Here is a 9,184-nt window from a genome sequence, read left to right on the forward strand (position 1 = left end):
TGGAAGTGGGTGTGGGGCAAGGGAGCATGTGTGTGTGGATATGTGGGTGTGAGTGGGTATGGGGTTTGGGGGGGCTGTTTGTGGAGGGGAGGGTGGCTGGGGTGTGTGAGGGGCTGTGCATGTATGGCAGTGCAAGGAGGGGTGCATGTACATGTGTATCACAGGGTGTACGTATGGGACTCACCCAAGTAATGCACCCACACACACACACACACACACACACACACACCCTGTACCAGCATGGACCCAATGCTCCCATGGTCTGGTGATGCAGCCGGGAGCCGGGTGGTGCTGAAGCATTGCACAGGCAGGGAAGTAGGGAAGTGGCTGGGGGTGGGGCAGGGCTGGGCTCCTGGGTCCTACTGCCTCTGGCTCCTGTCATCTTTTACAGGCAACCAGGAGCAGATAAATAGTAATTTTCAAATTTTTTTAGGTGCCCTGTGAGCTGGATAGAATGGCCTGGCAGGCCGGATGCAGCCCACGGGCTGTATTTTGCCCGCCCCTGTTCTAGTAGGTCTGCATTATTATTTTTATTAATCTAAGGCTTGCAAAGTTTTAAAAACAGATCTACAGTTAAACTTCACAGTCCTTGAGGATTAACTGCTTGGGATATAAGAAAAATGTAACTAATAAAGGAGAAAAAAAGTAATTATTGATTGCAAGTGCTATAAAATGAATTTTATAAATTGTATAGGTGTTGTATATGTAGTCTATGTCAATTTATCACAATTCCAAATGCTAGCAGATTAGGTCAAAAGTCTGGATGGTTAGTAAAGTATTATCTATCATGTAATATAGCAGTTGATGTTAATGGTTGTATCCATTCCATTACTAAGCTGATTAGATATTTGGATTGTTTATAGTGGATTTTATTTATTAATCATAATGTATTACTGTGCTAACCATGCTACCCAGATTAATAGTATTTAAAGGGTAGTGTTATTGGTTTTAATGGTTACTGTTATTTAATGGGTGCTCCCTGAGTTACATGCTTAATGTATATTATATGGTGGAGGCAGATCATTCAAGCAACATCATTTCACTGGCATCAATATGGGTTATCTGAGAATTTTTTTTCTTATGTATTATCATACTTTTCAGTCTGCAGTGCCTAGAGACAGCACTATATGTATTAGCAGGCCAAGCTGAAGTTTATGAAGGAAAAATCCCTCAGTGTTTAATGGATGGAACAGAGCGTGGAAATAATGGACAGAACAGTAGGAAATTTGTACTGTTTTAAATGCCTTACCACTACTCATACCATCTGTCAGGCATTTCTTCATGAAATAAACAATTTTCAGAAATGTTTTTTTGAAAATGCAAATTGTTATTTATTATTTAGTTCCAGGCATTTACATGGATCTGTTTTTCAAACCATTTCTGTATTAAGATATTTGTACATTGGCACTTGCTTGCTTCCTTCACAAAAATGTTAAGGCTCAGAAATTAATCATCCCTCTTTAAAGCTGGTACTTGAGCATATGCTTAACCTTAAGCATTGGGAGATGCAGTAAATAGGGCCCCAGTTCAAGAAGGGATTTAACTATGTACCCAACTTGAAACATGTGGGCACTGACTAAGGAAAGCTGAAATTTATGAAACATGTCCTCAATATATCTTCTCTTCCTACCCAGCTTGATTTCTTCTTTGTCTCTCTATTTTTTATTTTTCTTTCGTTTCTGTTTTTACTTGCTTCTGTATTTCCTTCCTTGTTCTGTATACCAGGCATTCTCACTTTCTTGCTTGTCTCATGCTGTGTGTGGGACTGATCCAAAGCTAAAAGAAGTCTGCGCAGACAGCCTACAGACTTCAAAGTGCTCTAAAACAGCCTCTTTATATGCTCTACTTGCTCTAAACCTTATCACTGTATGGAAGTAACATCTATTTCTGCATGACCTCTAACAGCAACACCATCCTCTGTTCTTGAAAAGGCAAACCATGGTGCAGAAAAATGTATAAATATCGCTCTGTAAGTGGCTTTGAGGCAGCGTGAATCATGATCCCAAAGTATTGGCCAAAGTTTAGGATCACCTGCTTGTTGATGTGGTAGAAATTCAGGGAGCCACTAGCAGCTTTGGGTGGGTGCCTTCAGACATATGGGGAAGCTGCTCTGAACACAGTAATTACTGCTGGAGTGTGCTAATTAGTGTGCATCCAGCAGCCTCTACATTTCATGTATCAGTGTCCCTGAGCTTCAAAATGGTGGCGGGGACACTTTAACTAAAGCTTGTGCAGGGATGCTGAAATATGAGATGCTGAGATGCTGCATCACCACCCCCAAAGCACATGTAAAAATGCCCTTTGTTCTCTAATTAGAAAGATGCAATTTTACTCTTGACTATTCTGTAGCACTAAACTTAAGTCAAACTTCATGGAACATGTTGTTTCCCCAGATTTTAGTATCCCTTTTGTTAGGTAATTTACCCATATCTAGAGAGAGGCCCTGGACAGACAAAACATTAAACCTAGGAGAATTTATTCTTGTAATAAATTCACTTTTGGGGGGGCTATACAGTGTCTCTACTGATACAATGCTGCACCTTATTTCCTCTTGTTTGACTGAAGCTGTATCTTGAGCTAATAGTTTCAATGATTTTTTTCACAACAATGCCTACTTTCAGGTTATCTGTGCATTAAAAGATTGCACTCTAGGCAATTCTTTGATTGAGGATGAATTGCACAGGTTGTAAGCCAAGACTACATTTAGTCCATAGGTCCAAATCCAATTACACCTGTAGATGGCTAAGTAGCACTTATGCAGCTAAATGCCTACATCAGGTCATCAAATATATGGCTTCTAGGGCTAGTGGTGGGGGGGAGCTGTCACAGAATTTGGGACATTGGGGCCCCTTTGGGCATGGCAGTCGGTGGCAAGGGAGTAGTGAGGGCTGTATCAACACAGCCCTGCTTGCCTTGCTGTTATTTGCTTTGTCACCACTCACCCTGCTCACGCTCTGTAGCTGGCCCTTCCACTGCCTGCACTGGCACTGCCAGTAGAATAAGATTTATTGGTGCCATGGCCAAGCACAAAATTGGAAGCCCCCCACCAGGTGAGGGCAGGTTCCCACTGAGCCTGCCAGGGGGCTGCAGCTGAGCCCACCTGGCTTACTCAACACATCTGGAGTGAGTCAGGGGGCATGAAGTGAAGATAGCCTGGGCCCCTCCATCTGGTGGGTATCATACAGCCAGAACTGTGGTCCCCCAGTGCTGCAGGATGGTCCAGGGCCAGGGCCAGGGCTGGAGCCAGCTTGGAAGGGGGCATGAGTTCCACCCCCAGCTGCCTGCCCCTTTGCCAGGCTGAGTGGGGTGGGACTGTCTCATCCTGTTCCAGTAGCACTCATGCCGGTGACCACCCACAGACAGCAGTGAGGGGGAACGGGGCTGCCCATGGTGCTTTCTGGCAGCAGATGGCCCCAGAAAACCTTCACTGCCTGCAGGGAACCCTGTGCCTGCCCCTAGCACCTGGCCCTGGCCCTGGCCCTGGCCCTGGCCCTGGCCCTGGCCCAGCTGGAGGGGAGGAGGCATACGCTGCATGACCTGGATACCCACAGCCAGGATGCTCCCCTGGGCTGCCCCTAGTGCCCCACGGGACCCTTGATTGGCAGGGGTCCCTGGGCCTGGGTTTGGGCACCATGGGTCTGTGCTTTAATCTGCCCCTGTGTGCTGCCTATACCACTGCACTGCAATAGCCCAGGCAGGGCTGGATCTGGCTATGTGAAGCTTCTACCACTCCCTCACAGCCAAATTTCCTGACCTGTGGGGATCCCCACGAGTTGAATGGCTTGGCTCCACAGATCAAATCTGGCCCATGGGCTGGGGGTTGAGCACCCCTGAGAACAGTAACCCCCTTCACAGGAAGGTTTCAGGAGGAGAATGGATAAGCATTGCACATGGATGATTTATGAACAGAATTCCTGCATTTATGCAGGGATTTGGGCCAAATGATCATTGAGGTTTCTTCCAACTCTGATTTTATAATTCTACAATACAATACAATACAATACAACACAATACAATACTTGTTCCCATTTCCAAATAATAATAATTGCATGCCATTAAAAAAATATAGAGGCCACAACCACAAATACTAATGTACAATGAGCAATGTCACCTTACGTTTTTAGGCGGAGTTCCTTCCCTTGTCTTCAGTTCATCTGTTATGTCAAACACTTTTCAAATAATACTAAGAATTTTTAAAAAGTATATTAGCAGCCACCCATGGTATTAAAAAAACACTTGATTTGTGCCAAACTGATAATTTCTTCATATGAAAGTCCCATATAAGTGTCACTACATGCAGGAGAAATATGCAGTTCTGCTGCACAGTGAGGACCCAAGATTAGGTTGGGCAGCTTGTGAATAAGGTCTGTATGCCTTCACAGGAATTACATTTACAGAAGTTTGACATGCCATCTGAAAGAGACACTCCAACAGTAAGGAACACAGTACCTAGGGCAATGGACCAATATTTATTTCCAAAGAAAGAGAGAGAGAAAGCCACACAATGTGTCATGCTTCCTGCATAATATGAGTTTTCCTCAGCGATTTCTCATCCTTGAGCTGATACGCTTTGCTTACTTTGATATCTGATGAATTTATAGACTGTAGCAGCAGGTTGTCTATATTGACACTTTTAACATACAGGAAAGTAGAGAATATCTTTAATAATTATAAAGGAAAAACAAATCTTCATTTCAGAAAATGTTGATGTATATACATGCTTTTGTGTAAGTACATACACATCAGCATACTAGTACAGTCTCTCATTAGGTGGATGTCATAGTACAAAAATTAATATATAAAACTTGTGACTCCTTTGAAAGTCTACTATAATAAAATTATCCTGAAAGGTACTGAGCACTCTGGCCTGATCTGACAAGGTACCAAAACATGTGTTTAGTCTGAGGCACAGAGGGTTTGTCATTAGGTCTACTCTTAAAGTAAAACGCATCGCTAAGGCTTGAAATAGACATTGTTAAATGAAGCGGATCAGCTGTGCCAGGGTGTGTTCTGGCACAGATGTTCTGCTTCATTAGGCAAAACATATGCCACTTGTTGTCCTGCCCATTGGTGCTGCAGGACAATGGGCGATGTATTCTCCCAGGGTTTCAGTGGAATGGTCCTGTGCACTCTGGGAATTCCCATGCAGGATCAGGCCCCTCAAGTCCTGGAAGTGCCTGTTTAGCATTTCTTGCTTAGATACATGTGCCCGGGCATCTTCAGGGCACATTTCTGTACAGGGGAAAGTGGGAGTTTCCCGCGTACAGAGACATGCTCCCAGGGGACCCCAACTTTCCCCATTTACACAGATGCACCCTGGAGATTCCCTGGTTCATGTCTCTATAAATGGAGAAGCCCCAACTTTCCCCACTTAAGGAGATGTACCCCAGAGCTCAACCCTGGGGAAATGTTGGGACTGGGGGCTTCTGAAATGACTGGTTTATAAAGGCCCTATCCATCTTCTGCTGACATCAGTGAGAATCGCTGCAGATGGAGTTGGATCACATCCCAAGTGATACTGAATACAGTACTTCATTACAGAAGTGCTATCTACATTATGGTTTTCTACCATTTTATATTTGAAAACTGTTATTAAAATATGCAAGTTTAAACCATATTTTGCCCTTATATGTATCAGATTGCTACTTACTGGCAAATGGTCATGTATTAATGCTGTCCACATGTTGTCCATGAGGACAACATGGAGACGGTCCAGAGGAGGGCCACTCGCATGATCAGGAGGCAGCAGGGCAGGCCCTACGAGGAAAGGACCTGAACCTGTTCAGCCTCCACAAGAGAAGGCTGACGGGGGATCTAGTGGCCTGTTACAAACTAGTCAGAGGGGACCAGCAGGCATTGGGGGAGTCCCTGTTCCCCCGAGCATTACCAGGAGTGGCTAGAAATAACAGTCACAAGCTGGCAGAGGGTACATTCAGGCTAGACATCAGGAGGCGCTCCTTCACTGTCAGGGCGGCTAGGATCTGGAACCAACTTCTAAGCGAAGTGGTGCTGGCTCCTACCCTGGGGGTCTTTAAGAGGAGGCTAGACAATCACCTTGCTGGGGTCGTTTGACCCCAGTACTCTTTCCTGCCATGGCAGGGGGTCAGACTTGATCATCTGCTCAGGTCCCTTCCGACCCTACCAACTATGAAACTATAATTGTTTAGAAATATGCTCTCTGAATATGATTAATGACTCACATCCCTTATATATTTTTTATTACAGCTGAATGGTATATGATTACAAAATGCAAAACATATGTTGCATATCTAATTGGAGTTGCAATATGTTTAAAACATTTCATGAGAACAAAAAAAGAATAAAATCTAATACAGAAGTTTTCTTTTATTAATATCTCACATTTATAAAGATGAGGTATTCAGAAAAAAATGCACTGGTGTTTTAAAAATCAGAATTGGCCAATTCCTGAAAAAAATAATTTTTTTCCCTAAATATTACATTTATGTAAATGTTTCTCTTTTCAGAGTGCTAAATGTAAAATTGATTTTGCAACTGTATCCATATTTTTATTCTTGGAATAAAAAATGGGTTTAAGAAAGGATGAGCTTTTCATCAAAATCTTCTGCTGAAAAATACTGGAAAAAAGAAAAAGGTTAAAAGGGTTTTTTTCCACAAATGTTTATATTGGGGGGAAAAGATTATTTTCCTTGAAAATTTCAGACTGTTCTAGTACTGATATCTTTATTTCTCAGTAAAGTTGTTAGACATTTATATGTTACAGACCAACCAAACTGTGAAAATTTACATGCTAAAGAAAGATGGTTGAAATTTGTTGAATTTTTAAAATGTAGCTGAAGACCTATTATTAAATGTTTTTACCAGCTACTTAACATTAAAAAAATGATACTGCTATAAAATTAGTTCATTAAAAAGTTGAAACAGAAGTTCTTCATTTGTTAAATAGCGATAATGCTGAAGTGTGACTACCTACTAAAAGTTTATATAATTTACAAATAACTAGGAACTTCAATGAACTGGAATTTACACGCTTAAGATTTGTGATTGTATAGATCAGCTGGATTTGAATAAGTGTCTTTGAAGTGGCAGGTTCTCATAATCAAAACAATAGATCATCCAATTTCAGAAATTGTAAACAAATTTATTTATGTGGAGGAAATATTTAAATTGTGGAGAGGAATTATCTCAGCTATTATTTAATTATTTGTTTTAGAGCTACTGTTGTCCCATGGACTTTAAAATATATATTATTTTATACTTGTCAGAAGACTAGACAAGTAAAGATGATACTAATCATGATAAATTGTTGTTAAATGCACAGTATGTAACAATTTTTCAAGGTACTGGTTATATTCCAAAATGATACAATATATAAAGTAACTTAATAACATAAAATGTAGGTAACCATAGAGACTTCTTTAAGTGTGTTTTAACAAATTATGACTCTTGGTGAGAGTTTCTTTTGTAATTGTTCAACCAAATGATTAATTGAACAAAGTGAACAAACAGACAACTACAGTCTGACATGAAATGAAGAAGGGATTTGCCCATAAATACCTTCAATGTCAGCACATCAACATAGCCCCATAATGTACAGTGGTCCCATGTTTTTAGTTACAATGTTCTTTTTTAAAATTAGGTACACTAGCGACTATAAGGTATAACTTTTGTAGTATCTCTCAGAACAGAGAATTTCATTTTAGTTTAAGCTGTATTACTGTTACAGATAGTGGACTGAATCAGCCTGTATTATATTTGTTCATGTTTGCCTCCATGCTTCATTGGCTTTTGAGTTTACTAGTTTTCATGAACTAAGTGGTATGAAGTGTTGAGAAGTGAATGAATGTGACAGAACCAAAGAAAGCCCTTCTGGGCAGAGAGTGACAGAGTCATTCTGTAGGTGGCACACTTCCCCCTGTGTCAGGACTGAACCAGTGTACCAGCATAGTGTCAAAGGCCCTTGCACTGCTGGAAGTATCAGGAGACGCAAAACCAAAGTTCCAAACACTTGCAATTGTTAAGGATTTCATGTCATGTTTCACATGAGCAATAGTAATGTGGCTAAATTCCAGTTTGGTTAATTTAATGCTTTCTGTCCAAATACCCCTGCTATTTATTTTACTCTGATACTCTTTATCACCTGCATTCAGATTGTCAGCTTCTGTATGTTGTATTTCACCCTGAAGAGACATTAGAGATGCATCAAACTCTCCTTACATAGGAACATAGGACTGGAACATGGGTCATCAAGTCAAGTTCCCAGTATTTACTAGTGGTCATTTACCCAAGCCACCGTTTCAAACTTTCTCTTACAACTACAACACACAGCACCCAAAGCCTTTTCATTTGTTTTTTCTTCTTTTAAATTGAATTTGATAAAAGAATGGAAGTGATCTGTTTAAGAAGACCCTGAATGAAAAGATGTGGCAGTAAGTTAAGCTTTTGGAAAATAAAGTAATTTAATTGTTCAAGTTAAATAACTCAGATGCTGTTAAATCATACCATGCCTATGGCAAGCTCTTCATCTGTTCTAAGAAAAGCTGAAAAATTGATTGAATACACTATGCAAAATAAATATAAGAGCTATTTCATTAAAGAAAGATGGAGAAGTAACCTATGCCTGCTAGCATATTGTGGTTGTTGACAAAGGAAAGTATTTTTAAATGCCTAAAAGAAAGAATTAAAAAAATATGAACATGATTCTGATATTAAAATATATGATCAAAGACAAGCTAGAGGTAGCTCTTAAGGGGTTCATTTATCTTAAATTAGAAGAACACTTAATGGCTTGGCAAAGTTTGCAGGTGGCATTGTGTATTCATAATTTCATAGTTCATAGTTTGTAGGGTCGGAAGGGACCTGAGCAGATCATCTAGTCCAACCCCCTGCCATGGCAGAAAAGAGTACTGGGGTCAAATGACCCCGACAAGGTGTTCATCTAGCCTCCTCTTAAAGACCCCCAGGGTAGGAGCCAGCACCACTTCGCTTAGAAGTTGGTTCCAGATCCTAGCCGCCCAACAGTGAAGTAGCACCTCCTGATGTCTAATTTGAATGTACCCTCTGCCAGCTTGTGACTGTTATTTCTAGCCACTCCTGGTAATGCTCGGGGGAACAGGGAATCCCCCAGTGCCTGCTGGTCCCCTCTGACTAGTTTGTAACAGGTCACTAGATGCCCCCTCAGCCTTCTCTTGTGGAGGCTGAACAG

This window comes from Gavialis gangeticus, unplaced genomic scaffold (genome assembly GCF_001723915.1).
Source record: "Gavialis gangeticus isolate Ggan-Ray unplaced genomic scaffold, GavGan_comp1, whole genome shotgun sequence".
Classification (NCBI taxonomy): Eukaryota; Metazoa; Chordata; order Crocodylia; family Gavialidae; genus Gavialis; species Gavialis gangeticus.